Source organism: Caretta caretta, chromosome 2 (assembly GCF_965140235.1).
Source record: "Caretta caretta isolate rCarCar2 chromosome 2, rCarCar1.hap1, whole genome shotgun sequence".
Taxonomy (NCBI): Eukaryota; Metazoa; Chordata; order Testudines; family Cheloniidae; genus Caretta; species Caretta caretta.
In genome coordinates, this window is record NC_134207.1 from 20,802,781 (window position 1) to 20,822,398 (window position 19,618).

The window sequence follows — 19,618 nt, forward strand, 5'->3', positions numbered from 1 at the left end:
ATATATGTTCTTTAGCATTCTTCACTGTTTCTTGTAATTCTGAGCTTTCTGATTTCCCACACAAGTTATAGATCTAAAAAATCCTTAGAGAAGTTCTCTTCTGCATGGGGATCTCAACAGCACTTTGTTCTCTAGTTCTGTGTAGTTTAATCTTTCCCTTATGAAAGTACAAACACCTCTACCTCTATCTAGTTTTTGGTCTTGCCTAAAGGCAATATAGTGGAATTTTAACAGCAAGCTTTTCAACAAACCATGTTTCCTGGCTACATAGGTTATCTGGCTTATTTCTCATTTCCACGATGTTTTCTTTTAGTTCTTGCCCATGTGCCATCAAACTGTAAACATTCCAACTGAAGATTGAGATTCCCATACTAGTCTGATTTTGCCATTACTGTCATGCAGTCTTGCATGACAGCCCACTTCTTTACTCAACTTCCTTTGTTTATAGTCCTCTCCCAGCCCCTTCCCAGCTGGGCTTCATCATCGGTTAAGCCTAGCTACCCCTTCAGGTGGAGCCTGGTATGTTAATTGGCTTCTTAGGCTCACAATAATCCATTTCTTGCTTTCATGGGGTATACACACCATCGTAGTCTGTCCATCTTAAACTGTGTGATTGTCTAGCAAGGATCATCCCTTCTTGAACCTCTGGAAAGGGCCCATTAGATTATGGGGTTTCATCATAAACAAATAACATGATCTAACTGCTGCTGTAGTCTGAATGAGAGAGGATATACTTCTTCAATTCCTGCCTTTGCTGAATGGATGATGGTGATGTGTAACGGTTGTCTACAGTTGGAAAAATCAGTGCTGGTTCAAGCAGATAGTTTTAGATGAGTTACCAACTTTACCAAAGACATTAGCGTCTAGTGTACTACTTGTGATGCTTTCTTGGGGTGCCCGGTACTGCAAGTCACCTTGTTATCTGCCTGTCTCCAGGAGAACTAAAATTTTCTTGTGCTTAACTGGGTGTCAACTCCCTGACATCACCAGTCTGTTAGTTACCCATACAATCTCCTCAGGGCTCTGCCAGCCCTTCCTTTGCCTTGCAGGTTAACAATAGGTCACCTTGAAGTGTTCCTCTGCAGTGTCCAGCCCTTACCCACTGGACACTCTCAGAAATTACCAGACAAACTGTCCCCAAAGGAAAAATGCACGCACCAGCTTGTTTGAGTCAACTCTGGATCAGCTCCACTATATCTCACAGCACTGAGATGTATCTATAGTGAAAACAAGCATACATTATCAAAGATTAAGATTGGAGAGATACTGAGTTAGGATAATAATGGAAACAGAAACGATTATATATCTTAAATAAACAAAAAATAACATGCTTCCTGGTTTCTCCCACCTAAAGCAATCTCCCCGCATCTCCAACCAACATGGCTGGGACCCCTCTTTCATCAATGCAAAAGCACAGCACTTTATTACTTCCATGGTTAAGAATAAAGAGGTGTCTTTTTGCCTTCTCCATATATCCCCAAAGTTCACTGTTTTGTCTCCAGAATCAGGATGAGCCCATGGTTTACTCCCTGGTGTGCTGGCTCCAAATTATCTTCATGTTGGCGTTGAATGCAAATAGGCATTGTAAAGTCACACAGTAGAAGCCCATTTCACATGTGAAGTAAGGCGGACCACTGAATAGACATCTTTTGTGTGGTCAGAAGGTAGCCTCTAGACAACCTTCTGTGAGTCAGACTTTAAAACATATTTCCCCCCAGTGTATATATACACAACTCCTTAAATACCATCCATCCATACATGTCACAATGATTGAGAATCAATATGTCATAAGCTTTTATTAGAAATCTCACATGACCCTCTTTGGATAAAATACTATGAAAGCAATGTCAAAGCACTGAGTTTTGTCAGGAGTAACCGTTACAGAACAGTGAACACTTTGCCAGTTGGCACTGAGGGGTTCTTGGGGTCACGCCTTCTTTGGAGTTTGACAGCTCCTGGAACACCGGACTGAGGCTCTAGGGGACCTACCTTATGGACTTTCTGAACTTGCTGAGTGTCCAGGGAAGGGATAGAATAGACTGAAAACACTTTCAAAAGCCAAATAGGGAGGCTTCTGATGGGGTGATTTATACAGACAATTTCCTGAGCCAATGATGAGCCCCTTTGGCAGGAGGGGACAGGCTGACTCAGAGACAAAGGGACAAGGGTTAGTTTTGTTGGAGGGCTGTTTGAGTTTGGAGCTGAAAGAGAAGGAAAATGGCTCAGGGAGTCTCTTCTTAGCTCCCAGTCGCCACAAAGGGAGAGTGTGAACTGCTGGGGGATCTGGTGTGTGGTCAGACAGCTCCAGCCCAGTGCTCAGAGAGGCAGGGAACAAACCTGGCAGTGGCTACCTAGAGCCAGGCAAGACATCCACAAAACTCTGTACCTGGAAAGGACCCTGCCCCACCCAATGGTGAAAACACTATGAGGGCGCCTTTCATTTTCTTTAAGCTGGCCAACATTTGTAGTGCTGTTAAACTCCTCTCCAGACTCACCCTAGGCATTCTGTCTGCCTGGGAAGGTGCCAGGGAGGGAGCTGGGACATGTGGCACAATTGTGAATGGTGGAAGGTGGGGAAGTTGTATTATTACTGTTCTGGCATTTATTAGTTAACCTTAGCCCTTTAGAATCATAGAGTTGGAAGGGACCTCAGGAGGTCATCTAGTCCATCCCCATGCCCAGAGCAGGACCAATCCCAACTAAATCATCCCAGCCAGGGCTTTGTCAAGCCTGACCTTAAAAACTTCTAAGGAAGGGGATTCCACCACCTCCCTAGGCAACGCATTCCAGTGTTTCACCACCCTCCTAGTGAAAAAGTTTTTCCTAATATCCAACCTAAATCTCCCCCACTGCAACTTGAGACCATTACTCCTTGTTCCGTCATCTGCTATCACTGAGAATAGTCTAGATCCATCCTCTTTGGATCCACCTTTCAGGTAGTTAAAAGCAGCTATCAAATCCCCCCTCATTCTTCTCTTTGGTAGACTAAACAATCCCAGTTCCCTTAGCCTCTCCTCATAAGTCATGTGTTTCAGACCCCTAATCATTTTTGTTGCCCTTCGCTGGACTCTCTCCAATTTATCCACATCCTTCTTGTAGTGTGGGGCCCAAAACTAGACACAGTACTCCAGATGAGGCCTCACCAATGTCAAATAGAGGGGAATGATCATGTCCCTTGATCTGCTGGCAATGCCCCTACTTATACAGCCCAAAATGCCATTGGCCTTCTTGGCAACAAGGGCACACTGTTGACTCATATCCAGCTTCTCGTTCACCATAACCCCAGGTCCTTTTCTGCAGAACTGCTGCCTAGCCACTTGGTCCCTAGTCTGTAGCTGTGCATGGGATTCTTCCATGCTAAGTGCAGGACTCTGCACTTGTCCTTGTTGAACCTCATCAGATTTCTTTTGGCCCAATCCTCCAATTTGTCTAGGTCCCTCTGTATCCTATCCCTACCCTCCAGCATATCCACCTCTCCTCCCAGTTTAGTGTCATCTGCAAACTTGCTGAGGATGCTATCCACACCATCCTGTTAGGATATAGATATTCAGGCCTGTCTGTAAAGGCCTGTACTTTAAGAATTTAGGGGTATTCTTATCACTTGGCTAGTTCTAGAGGTATAAAAGAGAATCAAAATCACTGTTTGCCAGTGTAAGGTCCTTCTATTACTGTGACAGTTTGAGGCCCTGTTCTTAGGCTAAGGCCTTTGGCTAAGCAGCAGAGGCAGCCATAAGCTAGGAAGCGAACAGTCACATCCTCACATTCCAAACTAGTCACATTGAAATAAGGTGCTATTGGGCTGTCAGGCACTATCAGGACAGGATTGTATTCCTATCACCTCCAGAGAAAGGGAAGTGCCTAGAAAATGTAAAAGGAAACTTAGTTTGATAGCATCCTGTCTGGCAAGAACTCACTTATCAATAGCTGGGATGTGAAATCCTCACTTCTGTATTGTCTTGTCATTATAGTTCCCACTTTGCTATTGTTTGTCTGTAGAATCTCTGTCTGGTTCTGTGATTGTTTCTGTCTGCTGTATAATTTTGCTGGGTGTAATCTAATTATTGTGGTGGGATATAATTGGTTAGCTAATCATGTTACAATATGTTAGGATTGGTTAGTTAAATTTCGGTACAATGATTGGTTAAGGTATAGCTAAGAATATTACTTCCTGTTTGCCCCTAATTTATATAGTAAGTTGGGATTCAAAAATAAGGAAAAACTTGTATTTAAGCTTGCTGGAAGTTCACCCCAATAAACATCGAATTGTTTGCACCTTCGGACTTCGGGTATTGTTGCTCTCTGTTCATGCGAGAAGGACCAGGGAAGTGGGAGAGTGAAGGAATAAGCTCTCTAACGCATCTTCCAGATTATTAATGAAGATATTGAACAAAACCAGCCCCAGGACCGACCCTTGGGGGCACTCGATTTGATACCAGCTGCCAACTAGACATGGAGCCATTGATCACTACCCGTTGAGCCTGACAATCTAGCCAACTTTCTACCCACCTTGTAGTGCATCCATCCAGTCCATATTTCTTTAACTTGCTGACAAGAATACTGTGGGAGACCATGTCAAAAGCTTTGCTAAAGTCAAGGAACAACACGTCCACTGCTTTCCCTTCATCCACAGAACCAGTTATCTCATCATAGAAGGCAATTAGATTAGTCAGGCATGACTTGCCCTTTGTGAATCCATGCTGACTGTTCCTGATCACTTTCCTCTCCTCTAAGTGCTTCAGAATTTCTTTCTCTAGAGACTGTTTCCTGTCCCCCTTTGTTACACTTTTATTTTTTGGGTGTTTTTCGTTTGTTGGGGGTTGTATTTTGTTTCCTGTGTACTAGGTTATACTCCTTGTTAAGAGTGGTAGAACTAGTCATTTTCCCAAGGGACAGCACCCCTTGTGTCCCAGGCACAGAATGGAGTCACCTTGGGTAGAGGCATCAGGTGGTACAACAAAAAACCCAGGACCCAACCCATGTGAGGAGTGGGGAGAGGCTACTCTGATTAGCAAGCATCAGGGAGGAGGCTTGAGCCGGGACTTAGGGGAGGAGCTACACTAATTACCAGAAGATATGAGGAATTTGAATTACTACCATCCCTAAGACAAGAACAGACAACCCTGCCAGAGACTCGTCATTCTGAGCAGCGGATGATCCTCATGTTAGGTTTTAGAACTTATACAAGGAAGCCATTTGCAAATGCCCTAATTTCATTAAATCAAATGGAAAATACTCCTTGTGGGTACATACAATTCCTAAGACTTGAAATATTTGATTAGCAAACTGGGTCTTGGTTTTTTGTTTTTTTTTTTAAAAAAAGCAACTCAGATTTTAGAAAGATAAGGGAGACTTCATGTTAATTTGGAAGAGTGTTTCTTAATTACTAACATTAATAAATCAGTCAGCATCCTTCAAATTGAACAAAGCTAGCTTTGGTTTCTGAGTCTGAAACTTAATGTAAGTCTGGATTATTTTCCAGAACTAGTGTTAAAAATAAGTAAATAAAATAATGCCTTTTCTCCCCTTTACCAACGTCTGTTGCAAACCCAGGGGGTCTGAGTTAATTTCAAAGCAGAGTAAGAGTGCTGACGTAGTTGTGCTTTGCAAAGTCCTCTGATGGAGTAGTTCAGTTGGCAATTGCTGCTCAGGGTTTATTTGCCATCTGAGGTATGTTAAAAGATCAGAACTACACAATTACTGCTAGCTGTTCCTGGCCTCTCAACCTAACCTCTTCTTCCCAAATAGTCTCCACATAGTTACTGAAAACCCTATTCATAGTTCCCTTCCATAGCATCTGTGTATGACCTCTGGCATTCTCATTTTAGCCCTGACCCTTCTGTCCTCACAACAATTAGGTTTTTCTTGTGCTTACATTATGCCTCTCAGAACTGTGCCTCTTTACTTTTCATAGTTTCACAAAGTTTAAGGCCACAAGAGACCATTAGATCATCTAGGTCTGGCCTCCTGTATATCACAAGCATTAAATTTCACCTGGATACCCCTATTTTGAGCCCAATAACTTTTGTTGTAACTAAACTTTTCAGTCCTCAGGAGCCTAAATTATTGTGCCACAGGCAGAGAACAGGAGAGACCAAGGTGCCACCAAGGCCCCTGCAATGATAGGGAATTGATTAGGTGAGATGCCTAGAATTCACATTTGCACAGCCTCTTGATGTCTGATTTGTGTCCATTTATTCTTTTATGTAGAGACTGTCCAGTTTGGCCAATGTACATGGCAGAGGAGCATTGCTGGCACATGATGGCATATATCACATTGGTAGATGTGCTGGTGAACAAGCCTCTGGTAGTGTGGCTGATGTGATTAGGTCCTATGATGGTGTCCCTTGAATAGATATGTGGAAAGAGTTGGCAATGGGCTTTGTTGCAAGGATAGGTCCCTGGGGTGGTGTGTGGTTGCTGGTGAGTTTTTGCTTCAGGTTGGGGGGCTGTCTGTAAGTGAGGACTGGCCTGTCTCCCAAGATCTGTGAGTGGGGATTGTCCTTCAGGATAGGTTTCAGATCCTTGATGATGCGCTGGAGAGGTTTAAGTTGGGGGCTGAAGGTGACGGCTACTGGCATTCTGTTTTCTTTGTTGGGTCTGTCCTGTAGTAGGTGACTTCTGGATACTTTTCTGGCTCTCTCAATCTGTTTCTTCACTTCAGCAGGTGGGTATTGTTGTATGCAAAAGAATAAAATGTACACAAATCAGACATCCAGAATTATAACACTCAAAAACCAGTAGAACACATCAACCTCCCTGGACACTCAATTACAGACCTAAAAGTTGCAATTATTCAATAAAAAACCTTCAAAAACAGACTCCAATGAGAAACAGCAGAACTGGAATTAATCTGCAAACTGGACACCATTAAATTAGGCTTGAATAAAGACTGGGAGTGAATGAGTCATTACACTAAGTAAAAACTATTTTCCCCCTACTGTTACTCACACCTTCTTGTCAACTGTTTGAAATGGGCCATCCTGATTATCACTTCAAAAGTTTTTTTTCTCCTGCTAATAGCCCACCTTAATCGACTGGTCTTGTTAAGAGTTGGTATGGTGTGGAAGAAAAGTCTTCACGCTTGTCTCTTAACCAAACTAAAATAACTACACACAAATCGTCTTTTTCCTTTCACACTTACACAGAACACATGAAAAAATGGGGGTTGCCATTGTGTGTGTGTGTGTATATATACACACATATATAACCTTCCTACTGTATTTTCTACTGCATGCATCCAATGAAGTGGGCTTTAGCCCATGAAAGCTTATGCTCCAATTTGTTAGTCTCTAAGGTGCCACAAGTACTCCTTGTACTTTCTGTCTGAAAGAGGCTATCTAAAGAACAGACATTTGATAAATAGTGGTGTGGTACTGGATATGTAAAGCTATGGAGGACACAACAGAACCAAAAGTTTTGGTGAGTAGGAACTTTGATAACCGAGGCACTGGAACAAATACGTAACTCATAATCCTCTTTGTTCTTCTGGAAATGCCTGTTTAAGTAGTGAAATCCAATATTTGATACGTCTTATCAGCTGGCTTATCAATGAATTTTAAATTATCAAGTGTAAGTATTTATATTTGTCAAGCTGAGAAAAATAGATTGTTAAAGTGGTGATTAGAAAACATTGGTTTTGTGTTCACATTCACCCACTACTCCAGATTAATGCAATTATATTCATGATGTCTGAAGACCCAATATATAATTTTATATATTAAGATGGAGAATAACACTATCTACAGAAGTGGCCAATAAAAATGCAGGGTTTTATTCTGGGCTTTTAATATGCATGGAAATAAACATTTGAATGCTGACCATATTTCCTTTCAATCTGTTTAAAAACTAGATCAGGGAGTATATGCTGTAATATTGCCTCATGTACATAAACAAATCTAGTTTGTTGCAGTCTGTTTTCAAGCAAGTAAATCCCTACAGTTGACTACAAGCTGTTCTATCAGATGTTTTTGCAAGGTCAATGTACAGTGTAACGCTATATTTATTGCTAGCCTGTGAAAACTGAATATCCTTTAACTTTCATCATTGCTGCAATTTGGCAAGGGTTTCTTCTAAAGTTCATGTCTACAGGGATTCAAGCAGCAGTCTTGTAGATAATTCTATAGACATTTGACTCAATGTCTCTAACAACCATTTTAAAAAAATCTGTATTCTTGATTGCTATTGACATTTAATATTAGTTTCCTTTAAGGGGTTGTAATAAGGAAATACAAGATTTTCAGTTTATTGGAGGTAAGATTTTGGGGGACAGAGGGGTTTATTTTAAAGGAGAAATGTAAGCATGTGCAGCCTTACCCATTGCAGAGGAACGTATTATGGGAGACTTGCCATTGGCCACGGGCTATTCTGTTTCCATTGCCAGCTCATTATTTAGTGTTCACATTCTCAGCAGCACCATGCTCTTGCTGGTGGCTGCACTATTTGTGGCTCATTCGGAGTGCCATTGCTTTAAGGCAATGACATTACCCATGGACAGTCACTGCACGTAGAGCAAGCCATTTTAATCAACTGAATGCTTCAAAAGGCAAATTTGATTTATTATTATTCAGTGTTTGTATTGCAATAGTATGTAGGAGCCCCTGTCACGGACCAGAACCCCATGGTGCTAGACGCTGTACAAATACAGAACAAAAAGATTGTGCCTACCTAAGAAATAGCTCAAACCAGTTTGTAAACATGTGGGCACATTGGAGGGAAGGTTGAGCAAACTATTTCTGAGTTTTTTCCCATCTCTCCACCTACCTTTTTTTTTTGCTAATTTAAAGTAGTATTTCTGTAGGTTTTAGAATGAAGAACCCACATATGTCCCTCCCCCTCCACCAGCATGGCCCCTGCTCCCTCCTACCCAATTCCGATTGGGTTTTACCAGCTTCCCCAATAATTCTCTATTAAATTATACATAGGTTAAATAAAATAGGGCAGGGTAAGACGGTAGTCATGTATCTGATTAATTTATTAGGACTTATATTTAGCAATGCCTGTACTGAGGGCATATGAATATAGAACTGGATAGGGCCATCTTGGTCAACAAGTGAAGTCCCCCTACATCTGGGACGGGATTGACCCTCTGAATCTAAACTATGAGCACCTGCTGGCTGAGATAAAAGGACTCAGTCTGTTAGCTCAAAGGCAGCAGCAGACTCACAAGTGGTTATATGTGGCATTGCCACGAGAGAGGGACAAAAAGCTATATTGTGTTACTGTGGGTTACACATGACAAAAGTGCCTGGCTAAACACCAGGACTGTGACAGCCGATGCCCTGATCATTTTCCTTGTAATTTGTACCCCTTCCCAAATGTAAGTTCAGCACAGCAGAAGCATTTTTTCCTGTCTGTGCAGTGCCTAACACGTTCAGAGCACTGCTACAACCACAGTAAAAAAATATTTTAACTCGGGGATTGGCAGCCTTTGGCATGCAGCCCATCAGGGAAATCCACAGGCCGGCCTGGTTATTTACCTGCCGTGTCCGCAGGCTCGGCCGATCGCGGCTCCCACTGGCCGCGGTTCGCCATTCCAGGCCAAGGGGGGCTGCAGGAAGCGGCATAGGCCGAGGGATGTGCTGACAGCCACTTCCCACAGCCCCCCTTGGCCTGGAATGGCGAACCGCAGTCACTGGGAGCTGTGATCGGCCAAACCTGCAGATGCTGCAGGTAAACAAACTGGCTGGCCTGCCAGCGGATTTCCCTGATGAGCCACATGCCAAAGGTTGCCAATCCCTATTTTAACTCTTGGCCATTTTAAATAGTTCACTCATCCTCAACTGTCGTCACTCAGGCCTAAGTCACTCCCCTTTTGTCCGTTCTATTGATCATGCAGCATAGGGTCTGCCCCCTGTATTTCCCTTCAGTGCTTCTGCAAGGGCACCTGTTCTCAGCTGTTGCCTCTCGAGAGGAAACTGGTGTCTCACTCCCTTTTAACCAGAGTATGCCCAGGCTGAACAGTTCCCTGTCTTTGCTGTGTGTATCCCAGCAAAGACCATCTGCCTAAACAGACCTGCTTGCTTTCTCTTCAGATACTGGTCACGGACTGATTGCTACAGGTATAAGTTACCACACAGCCCTTTCTAAGCTAGCCTCCTTTATTCTTAAGGTGAAAAGCATCACAGAGAAAACAAAACCAATAAAAGAATCTACATATGCGCTAATAAGTTCACCAGAGTCCACCCAATGGATTCTCAAAGGCCCAGTCTCTCCAACCCTAACCTAAGTATTAGGGCCCTCCATAGACCAGGAATCCTGTCAATTTGCTGGATCAGGCCCAGAATCCATTTAAACCCAGGTTTTTTGTCCAAAAGTCTGTTCTCTTTGTGTTGGTCTCTGGAGAATCCAGTTTGAACTAATATATGCATATCTCTCTCCAGGGGTGATGGCTTCAAAGGTTGATGATGCAGGAAATACATTAGCATCCCTCCACCCTACTTGAGAAGATGCATACAATGCCACAACAATACATTAAAAATGCAATTGTGTATACAATGGAGCCCAAAGGTATTAACCCTAATTCAATAAGGTTTAACTTAATTCAGTAAAGTCTATCATAATTCCATAGGATATGTTCAGGACATTGTCGGTCTGTCACAGGGCCAAATGTGCTCAAATTCCAAGTGGTAGCTCATTATTCTTCTCCAGTGGAGCATGCCAGAGGTTAGAGCACTGAACTGGGGCTCAGGAGAGCTGGGTTCTGTCTTTAGCAGTGCCGCTAGGCTGCTGGTTGACCTTGGGCAAGTCACTTCACCGCTGTGCTTTGGTTTCCCCACCAGTAAATGGAGACTGTGATACTGACCTCCTTTTAAAGTGCTTCACTATCTGCTGATTAAAAGTGCTGTGTCAAAGCTAGCTGCTATTCTCATCCCTTTCAGCTACGACAAATTTAAATACTGAGGGTTCAGCCTCCATTTTGGCAGCCGCAATGCAACGGCAGGTGCACATTTCATGGGTATCAGCTTTATGCAGAAGAGGGCACTGGGACTTTAGAAAACTTTTTGCTCTGTAGGCCTTATCGTGCAGCACATGTATCAATCAGCTCATATTTTCTGTTCTTCCATATTAGCTAATTCACTGTTTAAACTATGATTACTTCAGGGATTCGTTCTTCCAACTACCCTTTTAATCATAGGCGGTCAGATCCTCAGCTGACATAAATCAGTGTCACTCCACTGATGCCCCAGGAGCTTGTGACGGGTTGCTTGAGTCACCACTAGGATGGTGCCTCCTCCTGTCCATTCCAGGGAATAGCATTGCAAGGTCAGTACCCCTTCCTGCAGTTGCATGCCGTCTTTCCACCTCTCTCTCTCTGCAGCCCCTCTCTCACTCCACGAGCTGCAGCCTCCTCTTTGTGACTTGGCCCTCCGGCAAGGGCACCAGAACACGGTGGGGCCAGAGGGCCATGGCCCCATCACTTTTTTTACTGGCCACAAGGGTGAGTGACAGAGGGGAGGGGGCAGAGGTCTTGGGAGGAAGCAGGGGTGCAGGAATGAGGCCTCAGGGTAAGGGGCAGCATGAGGCCAGGGCCTTGGAGAGAAGAGGGGGCCTGAACTGTGCACCATGTTTTCAGAGAGCTTTCCCCGCTCCTGCCTACTGGCCAGGTCACCCTATGTGTTTCCCCTTTCTAGGGTACCAAAAACTTCCTTCAGCAAACCTGGGCAGTCTTCCCATTCACTGCCGCATAGTGCCACTCCCTCAGTGGCTGACAAAGGAACCCAGGCCTGCCCTGTACTCCTGGTTCTGGCTCAGGGACCCTCTAACCCAGGGTCAAGGTCAGTTCCCTCCCAGACCTTACTGCCTTTCCCTGAGCCCTGACCTTACCATCTCTGCCTCTCTGGGTTTCCCAGCTTCACTATTTCCTACTCCCAGGGCGCAACTGCAGGCTATGTGTCTCTGAAGCCTCCACCTACTCTTCCCTTCTCCCAGGCAGTGACTGCAGCCTATTTCCCAGCAGCTGCTCTGTTTTCAATTTCCTGTCTTTATATATCCAGTCCAGCTCATTCCTCCTCAGCTGGGCTGCCCCTCTGTCAGAAGATTACTTAGCCACCTGATTTCCCTAAGCTGTGGCTTGTCAGGTTAATTAGCCCCTTTCTCAATCTACATTAACCCCTTCAGGGCAAGTGTGGGGTGAACACCCCCACACAGAACTACACAAATTTATACAATTTGAGGATCTGGCTCATTAAACTACATATTCCATGTTAGAGCCCAATCACCTAATCCCCCAAGGCTATCCTGTAAAGAAGCTGCAGCATGCATCTTTCCATAAGTCTAGGTACTGTCTGAAACTGTAATGATCTCTCACGTTGTAGCACTAAATGATCGGAGTATTAAAGCCCACTGGTTCCAGTACAGATCCTTGTGAGCCTCCACTTTTCATTAAGGACCTGCTCCAAAGCCCAGTCTGGTTTTGAGCATATGCGCAACATGCCTCAGGGTGGCATGTGACCAGGATTCATCACCGAATTTGGTCCGCTGGTTGGATCATTAGCTTCCCTGGCTTGGGCCGGGTACTGACTGAGAGCACAATGTGAATGCTGAACCATGCTCTCCAAAGACCATTGAAGCCAATGGAAAGATTCCCACTGATTTCAGAAGGCCCAAACTGCCATTAAAAAAACTCTTTAATTCTTCAATTTTCTAATACATTCCTTACCATCCTAGCACTTATTATCTAAGCCATATTTAGAAGGCTTATGAAGTAATCTATCACATGAAACTTTGTTGAAATCTTTCTGAAAATCCAGATATGGCTACAGGGTTCCCCTCTGTGTAGGCCAATCATTATTCCATTTAAAAATGTAATCAGAATTGTTTGTCATGATTACCCCTTCACAAATCTATGCTGACTCACACTTATTACATTTTACTTTTCCAAATGTATCCTTAAGCTATCCATAAATATAATCACAAAAAATGTCATCATATAGCTGTCAGATTTACCAGGTCTGCCTTTTAGACTTTTTCCCAGAATCTCCCCTTTTCAGTGATGGAACTATATTTACTCTTTTTTTTTTCTAGATGCTTGCTACTTTCTTCAGCGACACAACTCTTCCTAAAAGTATTTAATTCTTCAGCTAGTTGATTCCTGACTTTATGTAACATATCAGTACTCATTGTTATGTCTACTATATCTTATCCAAATGCTCATTAAGGCCCACATCTTCAAAGGTATTTAAGCACCTAACTCTCTCTGAAATCAAGGGAAGTTAGGTAACTAGCTTAAAGCTTTAAACTCTATCTGAGAATCTGTAATCTCACCATTTTTTTTCTTCATTTAGTAATAATACAGATTTACTCACCTTTACACCTAGATGCAGGGATTGTAAAATGCTTAAAAGAAATGACTATTTCTTTATTTGGCACAAGAAGAACTAAACTTAAGGTTTTCCAGTGATTCAGTGGTCACCTTTTATATCTCAGAACATCTCACCATGACTTCCTAACACTCTCTTAAAACACACTGACAACCTTTAGTCTAAATTTAGGCTGTAAGCTCTCTGGAGCAGGTTTGTTTTTTTAAGTGTTGCTGTTAAGTTTTTGCTTGGAAGGCAAGATGTGATATTGAGGACTGTGCCTTTAGAGTCTGGGCAGGGAGTTGCAATGCTCCCATTATATACAGGCAGTGGGATCAAGTCACAGAATAAAGAACCTTAAGCACCGAGGCCCAGAGCCTCAAAGGTATTTAGAAACCTTTGAGGCTCTGGGCCTGAGTGACCACTGAACACCAAACAACTCTTCCTTTGGACTCAAGACCAGGTTAGGTGTGATTGGTCTGGCTGGGAGTGATTCAGTTATGTTTCAGATCAGGGTCATTTGGCCTTTTTGCTTACATGGAACCAGGTGATCTAGTCTGAGATGACTCAAGTTGATCCAGAGCTATCACTTCACTGTTTAGGAGAAATTGTTGGTGCATTCTGAGTGTGGCCTTCGTGTTGATGAATGTGTTATCACCAAGATATACAACAGCCCTCCATAGTTGTCTCATCTACCATGCTCAACTCATGCATGAGGCCCCGTGGCAATATTCCTAAATGTGCAGTAGAGTATCTTCAGGATGGTGATAATACAATTGTCCACTTCTTGCCCTGTGGCCTATTCTAGTTCATTCTCAGCTCTGGAGGGATGCTTGGATGATATTGCCATTGGGATGCATCAGAGATGCCTTGGTCTCAGCCTGGGGAAAACAGAAAGCATGCTAGTGAAAAGGTTTTGGCTTCATTATGACAGAGTTTTCTTCCTTTGCATCACAGATGGCAAGCTCAAAAGGAAGATGGGGTAAGAACCTGGGTGTTTTCACCATGCCTATTCCATGCAAATCCATGTCTCAGGACACAGTACAATAATTTCTTTCAACCATGTAATTTACACAGGGATTACATTATTTGCTAAATGCAAAGTAACACACACACACACACACACACACACAATGATGGGGTCTAAATTGGTTGTTACCACTCAAAGATCTTGGAGTCATTGTGGACAGTTCTCTGAAAATATCTGCTCATGGTGCAGCTGCAGTCAAAAAATCTAACAATGTTAGGAATCTTTAGGAAAGGGATAGAAAATAAGACAGAATTTATTTTAAGCTGCCCCATGTTAGTTTTTAAAATCCTTGATGGGGAGATCTGGTTATATTCAGAAATTCCTCTGAGCCTGAAAGGTATCTACACTCTGATCGCTTTTCAGGAAAGCATCTCTATTCAGTACAGAATTTAGGCTTAAGTGCTCTCGTGAATCAGGACCTTTGATACGATCAGACTCTTAAGGTCTCCACTACCAAGTCTGGTCAGCTGTGTAATCAAGCTCTGTGGCTTCCCATTTGGAAGCTGCTGTAACTGGTCATCCAGCTAAGGCCACCTCTCCCCACTTTGTGGAAACAACATCAGACAACACTGCTTTTCAGATGTGTTTTGGTTATTGTTGGCCCCTGTATAGATGCACCCTTTGTTCTCCCATGTGATTTTTTTTTTTCTAATGTCACATCCTGAGTCTGTTCAATATTTTCTTGGGTGTATTTTGTTTGAGTTTTTAATTATAACATTTTTAATTGAACAGCAATCTGCACATTTCAGTTGACGTATTTTTCTTTTTATAAAATAAAGCATTATGGGGTGGGAGGGCTGGGAGAGGAGTATATATAATGGCCAGGTAGTGCTTGGCTTAAGACGCTGAAGTCTGGCTAGCTACTAGCAAAGAACTACAGGAGGAGTTAGCCTATAGCTCAGTTGACAGACAGGTGGCTTATCAGAGTCCAGGGTTTGGTTCTCTTCCCCCTCCCCCACATATTTGGCATAGATGATCCTCGTGTTATACTATATGCATCTGTAGAGCCATTGATCTATTATAGGATAAATACAGGACCAACATACATATGCATGCCACTTTCCTAGCTCTAGGTTAAACATTTTTAAGGCAGTGAAGGAGTTAATGTAGCAGAGAGGACGCACAAATAAGTGTTGTCTGAATGTGTCTCTCCTGCCTGCCTTGGCAATTGGACTCAGCATTCTACCTTACTGCACACAGCAGCTGTACAGCTACAAGTATAGAAACATCCAGCTACCTGGGGCTTGATATTCCACTTTACTTTCCATACATCATTTACAATAACTGTAGCTACAGCAGTCCCACCCTGTCAGCATAGATATCTCCTTACCAGGAAAGAAAGAGAGATTTCTTTTTTAATAGCCTTTCCATTGTGCATTTTCATTTGAATACCATTATCAAGTAGCTGCCTTAGCAACTTCAAATGTGTTGCCAACAACTCAACCTTGCTCTGACATTGCCTACGTGTTTTCTTCTCTCCCTTTCCTCTGCCTATTCCCATCAGCTGCTAGACTATAGCTCCCTTTGAAAAGCATCCAACATCATGGCGGGGGGCGGGGAATCCCAATAAGAGGAAGTTGGATACAACAAATTCTAGTGGTTCCATCCACCGCAGACTCTTCTGGTTTGTGAACTGAACGGGATTTCGAGGGCCATGCAGCCATATCTGGTGCTGCTGCTCAGTCAAAGGTCAGTAATGTGCCGCCTACCTCAAGGATACTCAAAGCATGTGATAGCACCATTCTGCTAGCTACCAACCGAGCAACGAATAACAAAGGGCCAAAGGCCCACATGCCTTCCTCTGCTACCTCCACCACACTGGAAAAAGACCATTTTAAAGAGGACAAATACTGAGTAAGACTCCAGGAATTGGTCCCACAGAGATGACTAGAGCCAATGTGCATTACACTACTTATTTTATTCTCTTGTGATTCCAGCCAGAAGAGACTGAATTGTTTATGGGGAACACTGACTTTTAGCATGCTTACAGAACATCGCTGGCCTCCCCTCCCCTCTGTTTCTTCAAATCAGTGTTATAGACCACTAAGAAGTGGATTCTAAGCTAAACCATATCCTTGCCTCAAGGAAAATGGAGCCTTTCGTATCCAGGGTAATGGTTTCATTCCAACCTATTGACTGATAACAGACATCATCTGAGCAAGGTTTAGTGACCTGTGTGAAATATGGTCTCAACCCAATTACTAGGGGAGAGAAATCCATATCTACCCATTTAAGGTATTTATAAGGCACTTTTCACAGTGGTATCTAAGCTGAAACACAAACATCACCACTGCAGCCACCATTCTTATTAGTTCCACTCCTGTTGTCCATTTAATGTTCTGTGGGCATACTGAGGTCTTCAGTCTCCAGGACTATCCAGTCAGTCACCTTCTACAAACACTATAAAACTCTGGGAGGGGAAAAAACCCAAAGGAAATATCTTAGATTTACATTCAGGTAGGTGACAACTTGTAATGACGAGGGCTATTCTAACAAGGTAGCTTGGCCCTTCAAGGGCCAGAGGTCTACAGCCCTGGTCAATTACTAGACCCAGCTGGAAAAGGAATGATTATAAAAAAACAGCAATGACTCAGCTGAGAGGGGACTGCAGGAAGGGAGAGTCTCCTACAGTGCTTCCTGAGGAAGGAAGGCTGCAGCTGTTAAGCCCTAGGAGTTATGACTGAATAGAAAGCCCTAGCTGGAAGATTGTTTTCCTTCTGTGAGACTGTGGACATTTGGACAACAAATGAAGCCCAGAATGAAAAGCTAAAGATTAATTTGATATAGCTGATAATTCCCAGCTGCATCAAAACTACAGATACCAATCGACTCATGTTGCCAGGCATCACAGGCCAGGGGAGGCTAGCCTCCCCAAACAGCCCTGCGGAAGGGGGGGGTGTGGCCTGGTGGGCCTGAGCCCGTGGTTCACGTGCCGTCCATGCTTACAAATCACATATGCAGACACTTGATGCTAAAACATCCATCATTCCTTTCACCCTGCCCTCCCTGGCTTGCTTTACCGCCTTTCCCAGCTACGCTGGATTTTAAGGCCCAGTCCTACAAAGATGCACATACTAGCTTATTAAAGTAAAGCATGCGAATAGTCCCACTGAATTCAATGTGAATTTAATTCAGCCATGTGAATCTAGCCCATAGTGCATAGTCTACACTGCAAAACACCACCATCAACAACCACTACCAGCAAATGCTGCAGGGAGACTCAGAGCCTATCTCAGGTGCCTTGGGCTCACACTACAGAATTAACAATAGCCGCACATATGTTCTGCCTCGGGCTGGAACCTGGGTTCTGAGACCCCCACCCAACACAGGGTTTCAGAGCCCCGGCTCCAGCCTGAAACAGAATCACTATACTCTTTTTAGCCCTGTGGCGTGAGCCCCAGGAGCCCAAGTCAGTTGACCCAGGCTCTGAGCCTCACTGCTCTGGGTGGTGTGTGTGTGTGTGTGTGGTGGTTTTTTTTTTTTTTGGTTTTTTTTTTTAAACGTAGACATACCTCAGTAAGAGAGTATCCCTGTGCTGAGTGGCTTACAGTCTCATTACAATGCAGTAGAGAAAATAGGGAAGGAGGATGAGAATAACAAGAACATGTGGTTATAGAGAAAGATGAGCTAGATGGCTTTGAATAGGGCTGGCCAGAAAACAAGAATTCTAATCAGAGAGAACATCCCCCATCAGTAGCCTGGGAGTCTAGGCTGGGGAGACTCAGGTTGAAGTCACTGCTCTGCTCTGCCTCAACCAGTGAGTTCATTTCTCCTGCTGGAGCTGGTCCACTTTGTATAACTCATTTAATGTTCATCGGGCTAGAAATCAACACCAACTGTGTAGCCCAGTTGTTAGGAGCACTCACCTTGTACGTGTGGGAAACCTGGGTTCAGGTCCCATCCAGAGCAAAAAGTGGAAGTCAGAGCTCCCATATCCCAGGAAAGTGTCTGGCTGAACCAGGCTGTCTGCTATTCAGGGCTCTGTCTGGCCAGAAATTCCATCCTGAGACAACTTCCCAGTTCAACATGTTTTGTTGGAGAATTCCTGACCAGCTTTAGTTTGGAATCAATCAATGGCACTAAAATAAATTGAGATAAACAAACAAACAATTTAGAGAGCAGAACAGTAGATTATTCTTGGATAATAAACCAACACACTCAGACAATCCTAGTACAAGCTAGGGGCGGAGCCATTATTGCAGAAGGTGGGAAGATCCTTTTGTACTAAAGACAGCTATTTATTCTGTGGTTGATAAATTATTTGCCAACTTTGTCTAATACTGACATTTTGGCGTTATCCATTCAAAATAATTTCAATTATTAACAAACATACATACATAAATATACATATATAAAGGAAGTAAAAACTAGAAATACGGAACAACATATTCCACCTCTCATTGTTCTGTTTTTCCCAAGAGTCTGATGGAGAAAAAGTAATTCTCAATAATTTCCTTCCCCCCTGCTTTAAATTAATTCAATGAAAGGTAACCAATACAATTGCATGTTTATTAATTCATAATGTATACCAGCAATTTCTTGTGCAAAGTCATGTAATTTAGTTACAGGATCTCTATTTTCCCCAAATAGGGCATCATTATCTGTCATATTTTATAATAGCACCATCTTTCTTCCATTACAGAAATTACTTCAATCTGATTCCAGTTTTCTTGAGGCACAGCACAGGTAAAAAGCTTGCTCAGCATTCATTAAATAGTTTTAAACTTGGCTACTGGACAACTGGTGCTTAAATTTAACCTTTGTGAAGGGCTACTTATTCCAGAGAGACCATCCACCTCCAAAGTTGTTCATATCGGTGTTTTGCCCAAAGTTCAGCCAGCATTCCTTGAGGCATATGACTGCTTTCTTAGATATGGAATGTATGTTCTGAAGCACGTAGGTTCAACCTTTTCTTAGTATGTATGCAGTTGGGGGATGATCAAAAGCTCCCTGAAGCCAGTGAAAAAGACTCCCATTGGCTTTGGATCAGGCCTGTAAAGATATCATTTGTGCCCCTTTTTTCAAAAAGATTGAGGAGCAGAGCTGGCTAAACATGGCAGAAACTGTTTGTGAACATTCTTTCAAATCCTAAGTGGCTAATGAATTCATCACAGTGAATAAAACTAGGCACAACCATTTCCACCAATGAGGGGTGGGGTGTGTTTTTTTTTTTTTTTTTTTTTTGCGTGAATACTTTCACCTCACATACAAATATTTTACAGGTGCATTCACTATTTTCTACTTTTTATTTGTTCTCTCAATCAGGGAACAGAAACAACCCTATGTGACT

The 19,618-nt window shown here is 43.0% G+C and overlaps 1 long non-coding RNA gene across 1 annotated transcript; it reads right to left on the minus strand.

Annotated features, from left to right (window-relative positions):
- Window positions 1–1,781: 1,781 nt before the first annotated feature.
- On the minus strand, window positions 1,782–18,398 carry LOC142070945 (uncharacterized). Its single transcript, XR_012666879.1, has 2 exons — window positions 18,195–18,398; window positions 1,782–6,655 (listed from the first exon to the last, which is right to left on the minus strand). It is a non-coding gene; the product is annotated as an uncharacterized LOC142070945 (long non-coding RNA).
- Window positions 18,399–19,618: the final 1,220 nt, after the last annotated feature.